This window comes from Argiope bruennichi, chromosome 8 (assembly GCF_947563725.1).
Source record: "Argiope bruennichi chromosome 8, qqArgBrue1.1, whole genome shotgun sequence".
NCBI classification, from domain to species: Eukaryota; Metazoa; Arthropoda; class Arachnida; order Araneae; family Araneidae; genus Argiope; species Argiope bruennichi.
In genome coordinates, this window is record NC_079158.1 from 22,504,764 (window position 1) to 22,529,075 (window position 24,312).

The window sequence follows — 24,312 nt, forward strand, 5'->3', positions numbered from 1 at the left end:
AGAAAGCATCATCCGAAAAGAGAGAGCGAACGAACGCTGTCATTTCTGAAACTACTGCACAACTCAACCCGACTCTTTACTTTTCCTTTTCACACTGCTGCCATTCCAGCGCAGCAAAAAAGTAAAACAACAAATAAACAGTCGCCCGTCAGAGGGTTAGCATCCAGAGCCTCTATTTTTCACCCATTCAAACGGCACCTGTTTCGAAAACCCGCTCTCCTGGAACCGCACGCCAAGCCAGCTGTAACGCAACTTTTTCTGCCTCGCTCTCTCGCCATTCGCACAGCCCAATACGCGGCGTGGCAGCGCGACGTGCATTCGTTCCACAAAACTTTTCCGACTGCGAGCGTCGGCGCTTGGACGAAAAAATAAAGAATTAAGAACCCCCGCCATGGAATCTTTCGTTTTTCCCAAATTCAGCGTTCGAAATTTGTGGCACAAGGCATTCCGCAAACGATAGAAACTAGCAAACAGAAGAGAAGAGTTGTTTCACAAGAAAGAAAAATAGTGTTGTGTGGTGTTTGTTTACAAATAGTGATGCTGTCGATCACCCAAAGGCGGCATGCGCGATGACGTAATGTGATAGGCCCCTGCATCGGCGCATTGTTGTGTGCTTGCGGGAAATTGAATTGTTTCAGCGCGGTGACGAAATTTGAAAAACACGTGTTAAGTGCTCCTCTTTGGATGTATTATTTTTCTGGATATTGACAACTGTCTCGGGCGGAAGCGCCAGCGCAGTGGATTTGATTTATTAGTGCTAATTTAAACAATTTTTTGGTGATTAAAGTTGTTTCAAAGTTTTTCAACGTTTTCCTCGTGAGCTGTGTTAATTATGTTTCTTCTTGAAAAATTCGAGAAGTATATGATTCCCTAAGTTAACCCCTTTCTGCCACTGGTGTTATTGCCTAGTTTCTGGTGTGGATAAAAAGGACTGATATGTCCCCAAAGGTGAGTTTTATTTTACTTTTCCTTTGCAATCATTTATTTTTATATACATATCAAACTATTATTACTTGTTACAGTCGAATAACATTTGTTAATGTTTGCTTCCTATTTTACTTAGCATATTTGTTCGGATGTTTGTTTGTTACTTTGTATGTTCAAATGAATGATGAAAGATACCAACTATTATTGCAATTCATTGTAATATTTTTGAAAACAGTGCATTTTACAACTTAGAATAGGCATATTATCTTGTATTTATGCGTCAACAAGGTAAGTAAAAGTTGTGAAATGCTATTGTGGAAATACTTATCGGCATAGTATTCAATTTTCATTAAAATTAAAAATACCTAAATAGCGAAAAGTAATATGATTTGTGAAATTAAAATTTATCTTATTGCTGTTTTTAACGTATCCTAGTCTTGAAAATAAGGCAATGCTATGCAATTTTTTTTTTCTTTTTGCTTTTAGCTTATGCAAAAATATATTCAGTAATATCTGTTGGCTCGAGCTGCATACAATATTGAGATTTAGTTGGTTGTTTTTGATTTCTTGTTTTGACACGAGAACCATTTTTGGTCAAATTGCACCATTTATATAGTAAAATTTAATATTACGGGTGAAAATGGGCAAAAAGAATACACAAAACACTTTGTGAAACTTTTTTTTTTTTTTTTTTGCAGTAAATGACATTTTAGATTTGCTTTCGTTTCTTTAAATTCTTAGACCAGATTTCAAAAAAAAAAAAAGAAAGAGAAAGCCTTATGATCTCCAAGTATTAATTAAATACATAATTAATTAAACGCAAATATACTATTTTCTTTTCCTATTACATACTAAATAGAATATTTTATTCCGTTAGTTTTACTACAGAATTTTGTACTATTTCCGTGATCTTTGCATTGAACAATTTTTATATATCTTTTACCGCCTTTACTCTTACTTTTTACTTCAAAATTTTATATAATTCAACATTTTTATAATGAAAATAGGGATATTTTCACGATATTAGTTGCCTTTTCATTGTTGACATATCTCAAAAGCAATATTTTCAAGCTTTATCCATAAATGGTATCGTCGCTGTTAGAATAAAATTTGTGCACTTTTCCAAAAATTAAATTAATAGTAATTGATTTAAATAAATCGATTTCGCAACTTAATTTATCGCATGACCATAAATTTATTATTTTTGAACTTCTATGAAAGGAGTTGATTTCATAATTAACGCTTTTGAAATTATTACTTCCATAATATAAAAAAACAATAATAACAAAAATGATTAATTTGAAACTAGCTAAATACCAATCATTTTCATTTACAAAATAAATTATTTTCTTTATTTAAACATTTGATTTATGTAACTTCATTTGATTGGTTTTTGGCAGACTTCCACATTTTTGTGTTGCTAAATATGAGCTAAAGAAACTATATTACTATGTTTTGTTACTAAATATAAATAATCGAAAGTGAAATAAATAACGCAGTTTTAATGAGAAAATTTATTTCCTCATTTAATTTTGTTATTTCTACATGAGTTTGATTTACATATGCAATGAAGTTTATTTTGTTCCAATATTTTATCTATTATAACTGAAAAAAGAAACGCAAAATCTTTTTCAATAACTGCATCTAAACTACTTTTAGCAACGTCTAAACCAATAAATGTTTATTCGAGTTAAATTGAAGTTAAATTTTATTGGCGTATACTACAAATGTTTATTTATTTAATAAATAAATACATTACGATTTGCGGTGTGTTAACTGACGTAATTTCTTTTCTCCTCGCAAAATTACGGAATTCAATTTCGTTCAATTTTATTTCTTAAAACTTCTTCCATTACTATTTATAACATTACTAAATTGAAATACAATATTATGTCGAAATTTAATACAGCAAATGTGCCAAATTAGTTTGCAAACATTGCCAGACGAAATTTGTCTGGCTTTTTAATATTTTATCCCATCCATATTTATTAACATTCATTTATTTTAATTAATTCACTTCCAGTATTTATTTATGAATAATTTTGCTTTAAAGTGAATAAAATTCTGATGTATTTTTATTTACTGAAGCTTTTAACAGCTTATTTCATTTCTTTCTGCTGTTTGGGCGTATGCCTGGACCTGGCGACCTCTACATTAGAGGGGAAAGCCATTATTTTGACATCAATACAAATTAGCATTTTCAGCAATAGTGCAGCTATGCGTAGTTTCAACGCGGCCGCTACATTGTAAAGTAATTTTTACCATTTTATGGTTGTTTCGTTTTATAAAAATGTTTTGTTGAGCACTTTGTATTTGCATTTTGTAGATACGGATATAATTGTTTCAGCTGTTTTGCAATACTTTTCTTGCAAGTTTTTAAATATTATTTTAGAGCTTTAGCCTCCATTTGTATGGATTGTCATTCGTACTTTCGTATTATTTAGTCAGTTTTTTTATATTATGAATTGCAGACATTATGTTTTAAAATTCTTTTTCATCTTCAATCGTTTTCCTTTAGACTATGATGAGACGAAGAAATTCATCTGTAAAAAGTAAAGAAGCCAGACGTCTCAATTTTTGACTTTTTTTTTCTTGATTTCCCGGAGTGGCCTTGCTCTTTGCATATAAATAACTATTTAATTGGCCTTGAAATTTCAAAGGAAAACTTATTACTCAATTTAATATTAAAAGGATTAATTTTTGAAAAAATTTTCCTTCAAAAATATATTATAAATAGAAAATGATTGCTCTATTTTAAGTATATTATGGTTGTTCATTATATACTAAATGCATTATAATTTTCTTAATGTATGTAATTTTCTTATGTATTATAATTTTCTTTATACAAAATCGTGTATTATTCACAGTATTACTCGAAAAATAGCCTGACGTCCTAGATAAACTTTCCCAGTTCTTTAAGCTTTCTGCGAAATGATCTAGAACATTCCTACTTAGTGTTACAGTTCAGAAAATCCGGCCTACTAAAAACATTTGTTTTAAAAAGATTTTGATTGTAATACCCGATTTTTTAACGCATTTCCTAATATGTACTTTTTTTGTTATTTATGTAGTATAGTGATTTCCTAGAACGATTTCTTTATCTGTATTAACTGTAAATCAACCACTGGGTGCTGATCCGTTATTGGGTAATTCGTTGTTTTAGATAAAAATGATTTAAGTGACGTGCGCATAAAAATTTTCATTTCTTATGTGATTCTGAATAAAAGCATTTCGTTTGTTAAAGTTATGATTTTAAACAGAACAAGTAAAAGTTTTCATAGATTTTTTCATTTGTTTTTAGAATTAACTTACATTTAACTTCAGATTCCGTTGTACCTACTTAAAATTAATTTAACTTTTGCATTTCAGAGCTGTTTAAATTCTTCTTTAAAAAAGTTTAGATAGAAGCGAAATCAGAAATATTTGAATGATTTTATAATTTTATTAAAGAGAAAGGCTAAAAATGCCAATTTACATAACATAATAATAAAAATAAAATTTTTACTTATTTTTCTAATCGATTTTTTTTTTTTTACATGTGAAGGCTGATAAGATTGAAATTGCTTTATTTCATATATTTGGAATGAAAATCTTATTTACATACTTTCTTATTTTGAGTTTCTGCATGGTATTTCGGTTTTAGAATAATAAAATAGTTTCATGTAGTTTAATTTTTATCGTACGTAATCTAAAATGCTTCAATAAATATAAGAAATTGCCGGCGAACATGAAAAAGTAGATCAGAAAATGCTTTTAAAAATAAAAAAATGAAAAATGCAATTTATTTTAATTATACGTTTTGTGAACTTTTGATAACTGCTTCATCTTTTAAACTTTTTTTTTCTAAAGTAGTACTTTATTCACTTATTATGTTACCCTACAGACAACAATAAATTTTGCTGAAAATAATACATTCAAATATTTATTTATTTTGAAATAGTATTCAATAAAATAAGAACTGAATTGACAAATGAAATTCTTTAGAAAGACCTCGTCAATATTGTTCGGTCAGTGTTGTTCTCTTTGTAACTTATATTTGAGTGGAAAAATTGAATGAGAAATACTTTGATCAAAATATATGAGCAACTAATAATTTTAAAACTGGAAGAATTAGTTTTTTTTTTAATTTTTCAATTGTATTAACCAGATTAAAATGATGTAAAATTATATTTAAAAGATTTCATTGTAAGACATGAAACATTCACATGAAAATATATAATGTAGGCCGAAATAAAAAAAAAAAACTGATGCAAGCAGAATTTTTCCTATTTATTTGATACTTGCACTAATTTAATAATGTTGTTGCATCAAATAAACAAGGTTATTAAATTTTTCAATCTTGATTTTGCATTTAAACTAATGCCGGGTTTACACTCGGCTAGTTATAAGATGGCCAATAGGCAATGCATGTGTAGAAGGGACTGATTTTGTGTCTGCTACTATTTCATAAGACAGATTCAGGCATTCCATATTTGGCTGTAGATTGCCGTTAAAATTGCCCGAATTTTTCTTTTCACTGCGTGTCGTATTAAAATGATGAATATTTACATAAAGAAACGTGGTAAAATTTAAAAAAATGTTCAATTTACCTAAATTTGGAAAACTATACAAAAGAAATGGCAAATAAAATGAAAAAAAAAATAAAATAGCACAACCTCAGAAAGAACAAAGAGCAAAAAAATGACGGAATTAATCTAGGTTAAAAGATTTTTCGCGCTAAAAAAACAGCTAAATTCTACAAACGCATGCGCAGTAAGAAAAAAATACAATACAGCGGCTTGTAGTTATCCCGTCGGGACAATTATGCAACTATTAAAAAAAATTTTGCACAACACACCATTGCAAACATTCATTTTGCCCGGGTTCAAAAAACCATTTTGGGCCCTAAATTTTTTGCAAAGTAAAAAAAATACGATACAAATACGAACATTTATTATTATTGCATGTTTATTTAAAGCATTATTTTGGTTTTGATAATACATCAATTACTTCAGAAAAATTACAATTTTTTTCAATTTCTTTTTCGATGCCAAGTGTAGCAAATGTATTTAAGCATTCTGAACACATGCTTGACTGAAGGTAATTCTTTATTCATTTTAATTTGTTGAAAGAGCGTTCAGCACTTGCTATAGTAACTGACAACGTAAAGAAAAGTTTTAACATAGTTAATACATTTAGAAATAAATTAGTATGTAGTGAAATATGTGTTGAGTGTTATTTGCATCACATTCATTGAAAATCAAATCCCGTAGCAAAACAATGATTTGGCTTAGGTTTACATTACAAAGTTTCTGAACATTTTTCTAATTCATTTTTCTCTAAAGTTTTTATATCAGTGATTAATTTGAAATACTTTTAAAGCTATCTTCTATAGGTACAATAACAGTGTCAGTTACAAAGTTAAGAAATAACAACTAAATTCCACAACCGGGTTTCCTATAATTTCATCTTCTGCTGTTTCGAAATATAATTTTTCTCTTTTTTCGAATTCTTTTTTCAGGAAACCGTTCTGAAAGATTATGTGTTATCACTTTTGCTTTGCCTAAAAATGAGTTAAATTTTGGATTTCAGTTTCGACTAAATTTAAAGACCAGTCAAGAACAATTGTTTTTACTTAAAATAGTTCATTGATAGTGCTAATTTTGGATAATATTGTAAACAATATTACTAAGCATAAAGTAACTATCATTTCTTTCATTGAACCCAATAGACTTTTAGCTTCGGATACAGCTATATTACTGTTATTTGCATCAATAAATTCCTTTAGCTCAAGCAGTATATACATTGCTTTAACCGAATTTATTTTGATTTACCAACGCATATCGTATAATGGTTTAAGAGTCATTTTTAAATGCTTTTGTAGAATTTTTTTTTTTTTTTTTTTTTTTTTTGTAGACGCAGAAAATAAGCGATGCAATAAAAAAAAATACAATATATACTGCTGGAAGTGGCATCACAAACTAACGAATTAAAAGAATGTCATAGGCAAGGAACATAAATTTCATGAGGGCTTAGAGCAATTATACTAGATTGTACATCTTTATATTTGCTTTTCATGTTGCTACCGTTGTCGTATGTTTGCCCTCCACAATTCATAATATCTAAATCAAGCTCAGTAAATTTTTCCAATAGAGTTTTTGCTAGCCCTTCTCCATTCACATCAGTTACTTCAATAAATCCTATAAATGACTTATTTATAGTTAACCTTATCTCTTTAAAATTTACATACCTATAATAATAGAAGTTGGTTCTTTATGAGAAATATTAGGAGTAAACCCATTTGGATACTATAGTGCATTGCTGCTTTTATATTTATACCTTTTATGTTTAATTTTGTTAAAGACTTCATTTTCTAAAATAGAAATAATTTGTTCTAGTGACCTATGTGCTAAATGATGCTCAGTTTTATTTTTTAGAATTCGTTATTTTGTTTATATGATCTATTTGTACAGGGTCGTATTTACTTAATAATTCTATTAAACTTAAGAAATTTCCATTCTTAGGCATGCCTATTATTTCGTGGGTTCCTCGAAGTGGAAGATTATTACACGCTAAAAATAGAATCACATCTACAATTTTTTGAAATAGTAATTTGAGTCTTGCCGTTTCCTTACTTAGGTTAACTTGATTTGTCTTATCAATAGTCGAACATAAATTTAGTGACTATGTGCTTGAATTTTATTATAATAACCTTTCTATTGATACTATATTATATATTTACCACCAAAAATACTTTTGCAATTTTTATTTGACTTATAAACTTCACAGGCTTAACAATGAAAACGACTTTCTGATTACAAAATCTCGTTGAAATTGTTGAAATCATTCCAAACTGTAAAATGGAAAAAAGAATTTTGAGTGATAAATTGTTGTGTTTGGCACACGTCCACTTATAACAAACATTATTCAAAACTTTGTGTTGTTATTTCTTATAATCCGTTTATTTCTGGTGATATTTGTTATGTGTAAGTAATCAGAACTCTATTTTGATATTTTTTACACAGAAGTTTTATTTTTATCTGAAAGAAATCAACAAATGAATTTTTAGTTAAACTAATGTTTAAAATCTTTTCTTTTTTTATGCTCAGTTAAATAAAATAAATCCTAGGAAACTTTTTTATAATTAATTCTGTTAATAATTAATCTTCTTGCTGCTTTAGTTTTGATTAGCCATTATTTTACTGAAAACTTTTTAGTTAGTGAATGGAATAAATATAAACAGTTTCCATTTAGTGTTAAGAAATATATGAAAGCCGAAATTAAGTAAAAAAGTATATCTATACAAAAATGTTTCATATCGAAATTATTTCTCACTTTGATTCGAATAAGAAGGAAAAAATTCTATTTAAGAATCATGCATGAAATTTATATTTTTTGAATCACAGTAAAATAAATTTTATAAAAATGCAAATGAATAAATATAGCTATATATAAAATTCATTTTTCACATTTTGGAGGTTTGTTTAGCTATAATTTATATTTTATCCTCTTTTTTTCGAACTTAAGAGAAATCAAATTTATGGGGTTAAAATCTGCGTTTCGCGTAATAAACAGATTAAAGAACATATAGCTAATATATTCTAAATAATATTGCGTTTTCTTATTGTTAAAAAAATATTTTTTAACGTAATTAGCAATTGGGCCGCAATTAGATTGAGTTTCTTGTATGCCTACAGTGTTAATTTCCCCTTTTCAATTTGTTTTATTCTCTTAAATAGATAAATAAAATCAGTTTCATATTATTATAATGAAATTTTTGTTAAATAAAATCAGTTTCATAATATTGTAATGAAATTTTTGCTTGGCATTGTTTATCATCCTCAATTTATATCATGAAAATATACTAGCGTTGGTTTTTAAAAATAATATGTAACTCAAGCGTATATGCGATATAGCGACTATGATTCGATCTGTTGTAGTGTAAAAAATAACATTGATTTAGTGGAGTTTTGTGGCGCAAAAACAAACAAAAAATAACGACCACTTAGATTTGTGGTAATAATTCAGATTTACTGTTATTTATTATTTTAACTTCTCATTATTACATATCTTGAAAGCATATAATGCTTTTTTCATTCCATGTGACATTAAATTAGTTTTTAAACAATATCAAAACATATCTACTCTGTGCAAAATGTATTATGCCACTTTGCAATTGAAAAAAAAATCAGAAAATATTTAAACATTAACTAAACGAACTGTTCATTTAATACCTAGATAATTTTATGTATTAATCTACACCACTTAATTCAGTTTATACGCCCATGTTATTTTTCATTTCATTTTTGTTTTCGAAGCTGACGGAATGTGATCTGACCAGACATCTGATAGCTTAGTTACAGATCCGATGTCCTTAGCTTCGGCGATTGCACAATCCTATGCCTTCTAATTGAGTTAAAGAGCTTATTTATTTTTTTCTTTCTGTTCCTATGTTTCAACTAATGAGAGGATTAATATGATCTAGTTAGAAGAATTAGAAACTTTGTTTCCATCCCCAGACATGTAGACGTTATTTGAAAACTTCTTAGTTTGCAATTTTTTATGCTACGGTTTTGCAGTATATAATTTTACATCAACTTTTCTGCTTATATATGATAGTAAATAATATCAAATGGCTAAATAAAACTAATGAAAATCTGAAAAACCTGTATATTTTTTCGCTATCATGTTACATTCATTGCAATTAATAAAATTTGATTTAAAATTAACCAACAATGAATAAAAATATTTGAAATCATCTACGGTAGACTTTCTACCGTTGCTTTCTCGATTCCCTGATCCGACACATATGGGATTGGACACTTGTAGGATTATAGAGAGCATCTACACGATAGAAAATCATATAAACATCATTAAATTATACATTGATGCATTTTCTACATAAGGAAAACGAGCCAACAATACGTTTTGGAGAAAAATATTGTGTTGAGGTTTGGAGTAAGCACACATTAAACAGATAAATCATTTACGAAGATTTCAAGTTGTGACAGAAAATAATGACTCATAACCAAGTCACATGTTCCAACAAGTACGTCTGATTAGTAGGTGAGTCGAAATAACGAAAGTCGGATTAGAGAGAGAGACCACTGTATTTTATATCTTTAAAGGAAAATAAATTAGTAAAAACTGCTTAATTGGGGTTTATAGAATGAAAAAATCTGAAAAACTTTAATTTTTAAAAAGTTTTAGCACCTTCGGTGACTATCTTTGCCCATATTATTGACTTTTTAGCCATTAACCATTAATACGAAATGAAACTTTTAAAAAAATCACCTTGTTATTCGATGTGACTGAAAAAAACGAAGTTAATTGAATCATTCTATAATGGATTACTCGCGTGTAAATTATAATTGATTGCGAAAGTGAAAATCTTACTTTTGAGTTAATGCCCAAAGACATCAATTTCTTTTTTTCTTAACTTTAAAAGCACGCAACTGGATATCTTGATAGATGAGTTTGAATTTCATTGTAGCATTGCAAATATTGTTACAGATTTTGTATCAAAATAAATGTAAGAATTTATTAAAAATAAAGGAAATATTTTATTATATTATTTGAAAATTAGTAGATAGGTAAATATGAACATCCATTTCTGTAGGAAAACCAAAGCGATTATTCATTAGGTAAAGTTAGGCATATTTTACCGCCCGATTAAGCTTTTCGTTTGGCGCCTACTTCATTTGCCGTCATTTTGCCTATTTTTTTCTGCTTCTTTCCTCTGAATAAATGGTGTTTTTAATGACATGGAGAGTCTTTTTTTTGAGAATTTTAAATATTTTGTAGCCACATTTATTAGCTAAGCGATGTGTGGAATTAAATGCGATTAAAAACGTTCAATGAAGCAGTCGGAAACATTCTTATTGCAATTTGTTTACATTGTTACCATTCGAAAATAAGTAATAAGAACTGAGGGATCGGTTTCGATACGTTTGAGTCGAGCATTGAAAGAAATACAGCAACCCTTTACGTTTTGCCAAGAAAGACTACGACAAGTTATTCCCCAGCATGACAATGCTTGGCCACATATCTCAAGACCGGTTAAAACGCATTTGAAAATACAAAAATGAGAAGTATTGTCCCATCCACCCTATTCTCCAGATGTTGCTCCTTCGGACAACCATTTCTTTCGATCGATGACACATGACCTGGATGATCGCATTTCTTTTGTTAGGAAGAAATCCAAAAATGGATCGATTTGTGAATCGTCTTAAAAGACACGTCGCTTTATAATGATGGTATCCAATAATTGTCGAGAAGACGAGTTAAAGTAATACAGCGACGGACAATACTTTGAATCATAAATAAGTAATCACTTTTTTTAAGAACGAAACCTCCAATTCTCGAAAAAAAGCGACTGAAGCAAAGTTGTATAAATAGATAAATTTTTCGTATAGAGTAAAGTTGTAGAGATTGATAAGTAGATAATTTTTTAACATTTTAATTGATACATATTTACAGTTCAAAAAAATTGACAGACTAGATCTTGCAAAAGAAACATGTTTGCTTTAATATACTTCATAGCAGACTTTGCTATTTGCAGTAAAAATAATTTATTCATGATTGAAGATTCATTAATGGGTTAAAAAATAAAATAACAAATTGTGTAAATTCACGAATAGTTATATTTTTTTATGTAAAGATATACTACGTAAGTAATCGAAAAGAAATGTCTCGGCTAGGCATAGTAAACTGAATATGGAATCCCGATTACTGTAAATAATTATATGAGTTCAGTGAATTATTCAAAAATCGCACTCATTTAATGAGGCCCGTGCACAAACTCATTCCAAAGGATAGGACCCATAAACCATCATTATTGTACCTAGGAAGCAACAGTCTACATTCTTAATGCAGCAACTTTTCCGTTTCTGTTTTTGATATATCCTCTATAATATAGTAGATATGTAAAAAAGTATAGCATTCAAAATAAGATCTTTAATTTTACTATGAAATTAAATATATATATATATATATTCAGTGCATGACGTAGATTTTCTGTTATGCTCTGGCAAGACTTTGCACAGTCGGTTTTTCACACCTATGTTTCGAAACCATAGAAAAAATTTTCAATTTTCAAAAATCCATCTTAGCATTCGGTAGTTGCAGGCCTCGTATCATACATATTAAACTTCATTTTTGGTTCATTTATTTCTCAGTTGAAAATATCTTTAAAAAGCTACAATCTTTCAATCATTATCAGTTTTTCATTGTTGAAATAAAAATAGTTTCCAGATAATGAAAACAAATCCTAGCAAAGTGATATCGTGGAACGCCTCGTGCAAAATTTAACATATATTTATTAGCTCTAAATTCTGTAGCATGATTCGTAATATTATTACTGATGCAAAAAAAAGCATTTACTATAATTTATTTTATCTCAGACCAGAATCTTTTTTCATTCTGATTTACATGTTGTTTCCATTTGTCTCGAAGATGAATTGAATTCATTATGTGTATGCGTGATCCATGTAAACAAAATAAAATGAAACTAAGTTCGATTTATACTCGGCGAGCATTAACTTTAAATTAGACTAAAAAGAACTTTCGCATTGTGTATTCGAAGCACAATCATATCGCATCATTTTTGAATTCGAAATTACGAAGTTGCTGTTATTGTAAAAATTGTTATATTGCTATGGTAATTCTATTTAATTGGAAAATGTGAGAAAAATGCTTGGAGGTTGTATTTCTTTCTTTCTTTGTTTTAGAGATGAAATAAATTACTGACTTCACAATTTAATAGCTTTGTTGTAACACACTGATGGGAATTATTTTTATTTATTAATTTTAATAATGTTGCCTGAATGATTCGTAAAGCATTTCTGCCGGCTGTTATTGATAATCATAAGTTAAAAATAAAATTGTTGGCATTTTGTTCTTTAGTTGTAATATATAATTGCCAAATTTATTATTGCTTCTATATTATTTATATCAATACAATTTTAAAAAGCTATGCAACTGTGAAAAACTCAAATATTAAGTGATTTTTTTTCCTATATTTTTTTTTTTTTTGCTTTTTAATATTAAATTAAAAGAGTTAGTGTATGCTAACATTGTAATCTTTTAATGAGATACTCCAGTTGAATTTTGAAATCGATTACCACCGTGCTGGAGAAGGGGGTACAAAGCAACCATCTGATGAAAGTGTACCCATTAATTACTTACGAGAATTTCATTTTTTCATGTATAAAGACCAATTAATATGTTACTGTTACTTATGGCATTTGCCATTGATATATGCCGAGTTTGTGCAGTAGCTTTTGGGAGTAAAGATCCCTGAGTACCTGAGGGCAGAAGTCTGACTTCTAGCTCATATGAAGATAGCACACAAACACTCGCTTGCACAACTTCTTTTTACAGGGGGACTCTTTCACACCCCTCACAGATAGAACACAGGGTAAAGAACAACCATCCCCAAACCAGGGACGTCCAGATCACGGGGAAGATTCTCTAGCCCTAGGCCAGAATGCCGGCACAAATTAATATGTCTTTGTAAAGTAAAGGTTATTTGAAAAGCTTCCAAAGTTTCATTTTTTTTTAAGGTAAGGGATCGTCATTTTGTTTGTTTGTAAAACCGAAATAAAATTAAATATATTAACTTTATATGTTTCATTTATTAACTTTATATGCTCTATTTTTGTTAGCTTTATTTGTATTGTTTATTTTACCAGAAAAATCTTTAAATAACTTATTATTTTAAGTGTTGCAACTGCTATAAATAATGTAATGTTTTTTCCCACTTAAATTATTTATTTATTCATTACACTTTTGCTCTCTGTTTGCTTTTTTATATTGTAGCAAATGTACAACATCTTGTTAAAGCTGGGAATAAATTAGTGAGAAATGCCAATAATTAACTTTTACTTTTTATTTGTTCGTAACAAAAATTTAGAGATTATTTATGGAAGTTACGTCTAATTTCTTAGTTCACTGAGTTTCATTGATTCAAGAATTTTTTTTTCAATTAGAATTCGTTGTTTATTTGAATTTTCCTCTTGTCCTTTTAAATTCCTATTGATATAATGGTAAAATATTGTTTAGAATTCGAATTTATTTTGGTTTATTCGTAATCACTATTAAAACTATAAAAAATAATATACGAATTGCTTTTTAGTTAAATAGTTCCTTACATTTTCCTTCATTGATCATAAAAAAAGAGTGGTTTAAAATTTTTTTCAAAAGTTGTGCTGCTAAACAATATGTTGAATCAAAAAATAAAAAATTTTCGCTTAAAACTCTAAACACTTTAAATGTAAATTCTATTGTTTATTACGGTTTTATTGTATATTTGTATTCAAAACACTATATACGGTTATTTTATCAGAAATTACTCAATTTCTTACTGAAGCTATTTTTTCAGATAATTTAAAAATATACTGATTACATTTTTTATATTAAAATTATTTACCTATTTATTTGTTAAATATGTATTGTTTATTAAAACAAAAATTAATTTTTTGTTTCATTTTTAATTTAAAAATCGATCTTTTCCTTTACTGTATTCGTTTTTGTTCCATTACTTGACTCGAATTTTTATTCTGTTCTTGTCAACTTTAAATTACCCAAGAAAATAAAATAGAATTGTGATATATTTCTTGACCTCTTTTCTATATTGAACTTAAACGGGAAAACAATAATTTCTGTTATCTGATTTAATTCTTGAATAATTGAACTAAAACGCATATTTATTGCTGCGAAAAAAAAACATATATTATTGCGTCATGCATGTACTTCCAAGAATTTTTCAGTTTATTTTCTAAAGTCATGTTTCACTGCAATACTGCGATTCGGGGTTTAACCTTGTTGTGTCTTTCTTTTCAAATGCAGTTCAAAATTTATTTCACTAATTATTGTGCATTCATCCTAAGGACCAATATGCTTCAAATGCCACTGAATGCAAAATTTACTGAAAAACATTTCTCGGTATACATCAGCCAACAAACAAGATGATTTTGGTTTCCAAATTGAATAGTTCATTAAAAGCTCTAATGATGTTGCTTCGAATAGAAAGCATCAATGGCAAAGAAAGTCATTTCACTTTACATTAAATGATTACGTCATATGATGGCAATTTCTTTTCATTCAAAATTCTAAGAGGATTTGATTTTTAAGCTTTTCAGAGCTTTGAAAAAGGAATTTTATTTTTTTTTATTTCTGAATGTGAAATAATATAAACTATAAATAAAATACTTTTTTTAAAAAAAGTTCATAAAGTAAAAAAATCGGATTATCAAAGAAAATAATACTTGTATATAATTGATTCTAAAATAAAATAAAATTTTATTAAAAAAAGATCGCCATTTGTAACTAGAGTCTTTCAATTAACACTTGACCAACACTTTTGTTTATGTAGCGTTACAATAATACAAAATAAAGAACAAAATTATTCAGTGTTTATATATAAAAGTGGAAATTAGTTAATGTCTTATACACAAAGAATTCGACATTTTTGAATAGATTTTCTTCGAATTTTGCTTTCGCCGATTTGAGAGATACGTCATGAAATTCTCCAACTCAAGGTTCTTAACCGCTAGACTTAACAGGTGATATGGGTAGTGAGATTACTTAGTAAATGGTTGTGCCTTTTAAAAGTGAATACTTCTCATGGAACAATATACTTAAAATGTTATTTAGAAATATTTTCAGAAATATGGAAAGATAAGTGCTAATTTCGTAAGAAATTATTGAATAATTATAATTATTAATTAAAACTGTTTTTCTATAAATATTGGCAATGACTGTAGTTTTGGCATTATTGTTGAAAAAAGATAGATATTTTAAATATTATTATTATTATTATTTTAGTTTGCCTCACAGTTGCCATTCACGATATTTGATTAATTAATGTATTCTTTTTAAAAATAATTACTTACTTATGAAAGAAAATTAATTTTCGTTGGGTTTTAAGCCTCAATTGGAATAATTTGTTAATTTCGAATAGCAACGAAATTTAATAAATATTTTGTGCAACTGATATTCTCTTTTAAGTAAAACTTATAGCTTATTAATTTATAGTTTTATTAGTTAGTTATGAAACTATAAAGATATTTCATAACTTTTTGAAGTTTTAAAAAAGACGAGCAATTTTATTTGTCGCAATTATTAGTAACAGTTTTAAGCATCTCTGAGGAATTTTAAGCCTCGTTTAGTATAATTTGTTAATTTGAAGTAGCAATGAAATTTTTTTAAAATTATGTAATTTTAACTAAACTTATTTTAACTAAAAATTATTGCCTCGTTAATTTATACTTTTATTACTTAGTTATATAATTATTTATTGAATGCGTTGCATAGCAGAATAGTAAAACTTACTTAAGCGGTATAAAAGCAAATATTTATAAGTTTCAATATTAGACTTAAGTAAAATAAAATTAGACACGAAAATATTTTTATTTAAAAATGACTCGTGTATCAGTTAGTGTAATTTGAAAACATTTCATATTAATATTTTTGCATTTTTATCATCATTTATTTTTTTATATTGTTGAAAGAGCGAATAAGTAATACAGATACGACTAGTTCTTCTCAAGTATCTCAAATTGAATGAAAAAAATGGTTGATTAGCTTGCCTTTCAACACAGTGATTTTAACTTATCAATATATTCTTTTGTCGATAATCCTTTCACTGCAACCGGTACAGCACCGCAAACAAGTCGTCGAACAACTTGGGAACAGAGTTTTATCGAACTTCACTGCTTAGGTTCACAGGGCACTTTTTATCGTCTGCGAAACATGTACAGATTGATTTGCAATCTAGATTCAATAAGCATTCGACATGATAAAAAATTTTAAAAAAACTACAAAATTGTTTCATTTAGGGCATATATAGCTGTTTTTATTACTATGAGTTGCACTTTTTAAGCATTTTTTTTTTTTTTTTTTGAAATTAGTGACATTTTTATAAGGCTCTGATGAGTCAATGACTGACATTTAGCCTGAAACAGATAAGTGCATTGGTTGATGGTGAAAAAAATATGAAATGCCTAGTGGGTCGATGTTAAATAGTAGAAATGTAATAAATATTGATTGTCATTTACTCGGTGCTTTTTTCCCCTTGCATCTCACCATTGATATATTCTCAATGATGTATGGAAGAAGATAAGGCAGCCAGAACTGACAGACTTCAACTTACGTTGATCTCCTGTCTTATCAAAATAGACTCGTCTGATGTCATGTAATTCTGACGTTACCACCCATGAACTCATCAGAGCCACGCTATAGATAATTTTTTCGTGTAACTGAATTTGTTTTGTATTTTCTTGGTATGTAAAATATACAAATTGAAAGTTACAGATTTTGATGCATCTCCAGTTTCAGACTTCTTTTAAGGCGAAAAAAAAATGAAATTAGTTATGTCTGCTTCTCGTATCTGAACATATTCAAATCTGTAAGAAATTCCAGGCAAATTCTTCAAAGAAAAATGTGTGTGTATCTAAATAAGATAAATCAGAAAAATAGAGAGCTAGATGGATGAAATTTGGCGTTCGGTATAATTCAACTTAACCAATATCGTCAGTGTGTTGAGTATCTGAATAGCTGTATATTTGAATTAAATCAGCTGTCCATTTGTTTGTGCGGGCAAACTAGAACGATTTATTAATTAGGGTTTTTAAGCTGTAGCACTTCCTGAAAATTATTTTAAACCTTTAGTATCGTTCTTGCTTGCTTATTTCCCATTCTGAGAGTTCAGTGGTCGATGGATAACAATAAAAACAGAAAAGGAAGACCGAACATTAATTACCAAATAAGAGTAACATGCGATAGGCTACATAACAAATAATTCTTTCAAAATTTGCAGAGTGAGCCATCGGAAGGTAAAAGACAAAGCTTTCTGCCTTTAAATGTAGATCGCCTGAGCTGAACTTTTAGCAGCTCTGATTTAATGCTTAGTTATCTCACGTTTTTCGTTTCCATACCACAGTTCATTGCCGATTTTCGTTTTCGCTCTGTTGATTTGTTGCCCTTTTTCTCATTGGCTAATTTCTTTTCTTCCTTTCTTTTTCTTTTCTTTCTTTCTTTTTATTTATTTATTTTTGCCCACGAAAGTAACTAACAAAGTTTAATATATATTCGTGTTTTTTTTATTATTGAAGTCACTAATTGGAAAAAAAAAAACTTTAAAAAATTATTGTCTGAGTGTATTATAGAAGAAAAATAAATTTTTATCAAAAATTTAGCTGCCGAAACAAAAATTGTAAATGCGTGCGGCACAGATAGAAAAATTTTAGTACGACGAATTTCTTTCAAATTGTAAACGAACTCTATTCAGAAGAAGTCTGATTGGTTTGTCCGAACGCAAATGAACGCCGTAACTACAAAACATGAAAAGCTAGATAGAATTTAATATGCAGGTATTAGATGAGGTATTGGTAGTATTAGTAGCAGTATTGAAGTATTAGTATTAGATAAAATAAAATATTTTTGCATCTAAAATATAGATCCGTATCAAATTTTGAACGAAATCTGATGACGATTTGACAGTCTGTCGGTCTGTATTTCTACATGCGTGTAAACATGATAGTTCAAAATCTAAAAATTTAGGTTAAATCAAATTGTGTATATGATCTCGTGACTATATTTGTAATTGTGTGACTAAATTTGGTTTTAATAGGTCAAATAAACGCTAATTCGATTTTCTGGTACTTGTGTATTAACCACATGCCAGCGATTAATCGCCAAAGATCACAACAAAAACACTAAATTCATATCAGATCGATATTTCGCCATTGGCACACGTATCGATTTTCTTTACTGTATCATGAAGCACAGAATTTTCATGCATAAAAATAAAAATCCGAGCACTTGTGACTTTGTCCAGGATCTACAATTTTAATACAGAAAAAGAGGGATAACATTTTTGTCAGAGTGTGCGAAATAGTTTCGAAGTAAACATTCTCGCTGATATTTACTGTTATTTTATAGAGTAGGTATGAAAAAATAATAGACTGATGGCGCATAAAATTCAAGAAATTTTTTGTATACTTTTCACTCCTTTTATTATGTTAATTTTATTTTTCATCCTTACACAAATTATTTTATTTTGCATTCGTTCTTTTATGCTCTTGACTTGTGTAACAATCAAATCATGGCTCAATTATATTATAGAATGTGTCAGATAACATTATAGCGTTGTTTACAAATAACACTTACAAATAAATAATATAGTGCAAATTTATTCAGATTAGTATTCGAAGAGTTGCAGGTAAATAGAACAAAACATTCAAGGGATTTATTTTTGAATCACAAGTGAAAATTGCTTGCGGTTTAAGATTTAATTTGTTACTTATTCATAATTTTTCGCAGTGAATATTAGCGTAATAAAAATATGAATTATTCTTTAAAAAAAAATTAAGAACATTTTGTTAAATATTTCTGATTTCGCTTATAATTCTGGTGTTTTTTCATGTCTAGCAGAAACAATGAGATTACATTCATTTTTACATTAACAGTTTAAATGTTTTGTATAAAATAATTATAATAAAAAAAATTTATATAGTAGTAAATGATGCTTTTAGAAAACTTTAGCACTGCTTATATTCATGAAAAGAAAATTTAATCGATATTAATAATGAATCAATCGCTATCTTCCATTTATATCATTGTTCCTCGAACAATTCGGCATCGTCTATAGAGTAAATCAACCCTGAAAAATAATTAGATTCCCAACACGTACACTATTTGCAAGATGTCTCCGTACCTTAACTTCATTAAAAAAGTGGATATACATTATTAACCGAGGAATGCGCCATTCTTTTTCAATGAACGCAGATACATGCCTCGGGGTACCCTGATGTCAGTGCGCGAATGACAAAACCTTGGTGACAGGACGAGTTCTCTGCTATCTGCGGTTGCGAAACATCAAAATAATAGCGGCTGCGAACAAAAACCAACCGTTTTGTGTTCTGTGAAAACGCCAGCGGCTCGCGGAAACGCGTCTATGATTGTTGCTGCTGCGTTCGTTTTTTTACCTCATCTTATCATCCCGCGAAAACGAATCACGTGAATCTATATATACATTCATTCCTTATTTTAATTTTTCCCCGCAAACGACTTTTTATGTGTTGCCAGAGCTCAGCTGTCAAAACACTCTCTCGGCTAGACGTCGTCTTCTGTTTCCTTTCTTCTCGTGGCCGTGTTTTGATTTCACACCCGCTACAAATTAATGAATCAAACCCAAATGATATGGGCGGCAGGTGTGAGCCGTGACGTCACCTAGCAACAAGTTGTTTCAGGAACCGAAAACTGCGCCGCTGCTGTTGCGCCACCGTTCTCTCTCCCTGCAACCCGCACCTCGAATTAACTCACTGCGCGTAGTGTGGATATTTCGAATGCGCAAATGATTAGATACTCTTTAATGCGCTGGTGTTGCCATGCGTAGCTTATTAAATAGTTTTTTTAATGCAGTTTTCAAAGAAACCGATTATCACATGATTGGAAATATTATTTTTGAAATGAATGTCAATAACAACACAATCGCATTTAAAAATATGAATTGTATTAATGAAATTGTTAGATTGTGACTTAATAAAGAAAGAGGTTTAAAATTTTAGCACTGCTTATATATTTCCTTTTAAATCTATTACTTCGATTTAAAAAAGAATTTAATGTATGTATTAAATTTAAATGTATATTGAATGAATTAAATATAGATTTAATATATCTAAAATTCAAATTTTATTCATTGCAATGTTTGTATTCATTACAAAGCGATTAATGAATGAATTTTTATCCTTCAAAAGGTAAGAGATTGTTTACTTTTTACTTGAAAAAAAAACAAGTAACGACAGCATTCGTTTACAATAAATTGAGCATCAAATATAAAGAGGAATTTTATACAGATTTTATATCTTATTAGAGAAATATCAAATTTTTTTGCTGAATGTATTGAATGTAAAATTCAGCAAATGAAATTAACACTGTTGTTTAGATTTCTAGAAATGTCATGATATGCGAATCTTTTTATGCAACATAAAATTTTAGAATGAACAATATAGTGTTCTATCATCGATTTTCTCACATACTTACACAATAGTGTATTGAGTTTCTTGTTGGAAAGAGAATCAAATATGAATTTTGAACCACTTTGCCTTTGATTAATGGAGTCCAAAATTTGATAAAAATTTAATAACTCAAACATATATCAAACACATATTAAATTTTAACATATATCAAATTTTATAATTAATATATATCAAATTTTATTTATTTTACTACGTAAAATACTCATGCACTTTTTTAATCGTTTTTAACATACGAATAGATGGGCTGACAGAAATTCAACCTTTGAGGAAGTGATATACAATTTTAGGGATGAAACACAAGATAAATTCCATTAATTTAATCGAATGCATTTTATAATTATCGCTTTCACGTACATACGAGCGAGCACACAATTAGATTTTTCGTTAATAGATTTCGAAAAAATTTGATATAGATAAAACTACAGTTATATGCTAATTTTCGTTCGTTTAGCTCCCTTAATTGCCCCCGCCTCCTATTTAGCAGCCATGTTATCAGACTGACATACAAAATTCCAAAAATAGTTGTTTTTGTTTCTGAGAAGTCTGAACAATTAAGCCTTACTATTATCTTGATGTCAAATTCTTGGACAGCTACAAAATTTTCTGTAACTTCATTTCTTATATAGGAAGTAAGAAGAAAATTATTATTTCTAAAATTAAGCACGTGAAGTTTTATACCTTTATAACTAAATGAAATTATACTGTTAAAACAATTTTCTGTATAAATATAGTTTCTTCCTTATCACTACTGGGCAACAATAGCCAAGTTTGTTTTATTTTTTTAAATGACATTTTAATGTTCTTTATCATTTTCATGATTTTTTATACTGCTCTTTTTATCATAGGTCGGCTTATCGTAGGTTTTATTTGGCTTATTTTTAACAGACATTAATGCAAATTCCATTGTTTTGCACTAACTGTTAGGAAATTATAAATGGTAAACGTAGTAAAATAAATGCAAAAAAAAAAAAGTGGAAGATCATAGAAAATTTCCTGAACCTATCCATACGATGCCGTTCAAGAGACCCTTTTAAGTGCCTTTCTAACTATTTAAATGACTACCACTTTTTAAGCTGGCAACATTCTAAAACTTTGCTTATTTGAAGCTTTAACGCACTAAATGATATCTTATTTTATATATTGATTTATTTTACTCTTCACATTGTTAACATTTTGAATCTCAATTTCTGTCTTAAACTGCATGATTTTCACCGAAGTTTAGTTCTCATTTAGTTAATACAACATTAAATATTATGTTTAATCAGCAGATTTCATAATTTTTTTTACCTTTTTTTTATATACTAGCGAGTGAAATTCGATACTTCATATGACTTTTACTTTTTCGTATACCAAGTACACAAAGACGAAAGTATCATAATCGTCAAAAAAAATTCGAACATGAGATTTTGACAAATCTCCACGTTTCCTAATTCCCAGAACCCGAAAAATACATTTTTGATGTTTGTCTTTATATGTTTGTCTTTATATGAATATGTTTGTCTTTCTATGGGCATAGTACTTCAAAAACACTGAGTTAGACAGTTAAAATTTACTCTATGGATATTACCCTACATTTGTGGATATTTATTAAATTTTGAACGCAATCTTTTCAAAGGAATTCTGTCTGTCCAGCTGTCTATATATAATTTAACATGGTAACTACAAAACGAAGAGAGAGAGATAAATAAAATTTGGTAGACACATTTAACATCTAATGTGAATCAAATTTCGAAGGAATTCCATTTAGAGCTTGGCCCTTTATAGGGCAATACTTCCCTCATCGTCTGTATAATAAATATTATGTATTATAATAACTAAAAAAATTAATTATTCAAATATATGAAATATGGTCTACTGTTTTGTGACAATTTAGTTCTTTTATGTTAAATTCTGGTTGTTATCGATCGTACATTCCTAATCGACTCCTAAATACACATTCAGTTTTTTGCTATTTGTGTATTAACTACATCTCATCGATTAATTACTAAGTGCACTTATTATGTGATATATGAGAAAGTTCCGGGTGAAGGACTACTTTCTTTGATTAGTTTTGATTTGTCACAGCTAATTACAACGTGTTTTTCCTAATACACACTGAAGATGATTCATGAAAAATTGGACTTAGAATTCATGTTTCATTTGGAATTTCAGTTTGTTTCTCTTTGTTTGGAGCGGGGGAAGGGGCTGTGCTTCAAGTATTGCAGTTGTTTCAGTAACGTTCTTAGAATATGATTATTATTTGAATTACTAATGTTTAGCATTTCAAGCACAACTCCTGAAAATGTTCTTCTTTTTAATTTTAAATATTTCTTGAATTTTTAAATAAGTTTTCCTGTGAAAAGACTTTTTATTTTATTCTTGAAACCACAATAACACTAAAAACTTTCATAATTTTTAAGATAAGAGACAAATCGAGAGACAAGGTAGAATATACCATTTTAAAATATGCGAATATTATGCAAGTCATAAGAAACCTTGTTATGAAATTGGTAATTATTGCTACATTTCATGTTGAACTTGTTCATTCATCTACCCGTCACGTACCCATCTTTACGTTCAACCACTCCTTTATAACCACTTTGAACCCTGGAATGAACATTTGGTATTCCAATCGCACAAAATACCCATGTTTAGTTTACAAAAACGTGTTAAAAAGCTTTTTGTAAGCTTGCGTTAACTATGGTAACATTCCTTTCCTTCAGTTCCGTACAATTTATCTCAACTTTTTGAAAAAAATGTCTGCTTTTGTTAAGTATTTTTAATGGAAGACGTAACAAACATAAATACGATACCACAACGTCGTAAATTCTACCAAAAAAGCTCCTTTTCCGCGTTAAAATTCACTTCCGCGTTGTCGTTTTGTCCCATTCCCGTCACGTAAAACTGCCTTTTAACTCCACCGCTGTGGCAACAGTACTTCTTTCTAGGTGGGTTTATTTTCGATCCGGCTTCAAATTTTGCTCGACTTCACTTCTCTCTCCAAACTGCGTGACATCACCAAAGCGAAGAGAACGATTGATTAATTCAAGCGTTTCTTCAAAACTTGGAGTGATGGCCCTGAAAGGTCATCTGCTCGGTCGTCACTCACTTCTTTTCTTTTTCATTCGAAAATTTTCCGACTTCTTGTTGGAAGAGCTGTCGAAATGACAACCGCTATAAATCATTCTCATCTATTCGTAAATCGAATGGGGGTCTTTTGGAGGGTCTGTTCGGGCTTTGAACTTTAATTTTTTTTTCTCTCAACTTCCTTATTTATCTTTATGTTCTTCTTTATCATCATTTCTACGAATAATCTGTTGTGGGTTTAGTTGTTTCTTGCCTGATATATGAACTTTTTATTTCTTTCTAAATTTCATTCATAAAC

The 24,312-nt window shown here is 28.9% G+C and overlaps 1 protein-coding gene across 1 annotated transcript in view; it reads left to right on the forward strand.

The window, feature by feature from the left end:
• The first annotated feature begins 221 nt into the window (after nt 1-221).
• LOC129981734 (nuclear receptor coactivator 2-like) overlaps nt 222-24,312 on the forward strand; it is a 378,069-nt gene continuing 353,978 nt past the window's right edge. Inside the window, exon 1 of the mRNA XM_056092698.1 lies at nt 222-948. The gene's annotated coding sequence lies outside the window, so the exon portion shown is untranslated. The remainder of the gene's footprint in view (nt 949-24,312) is intronic.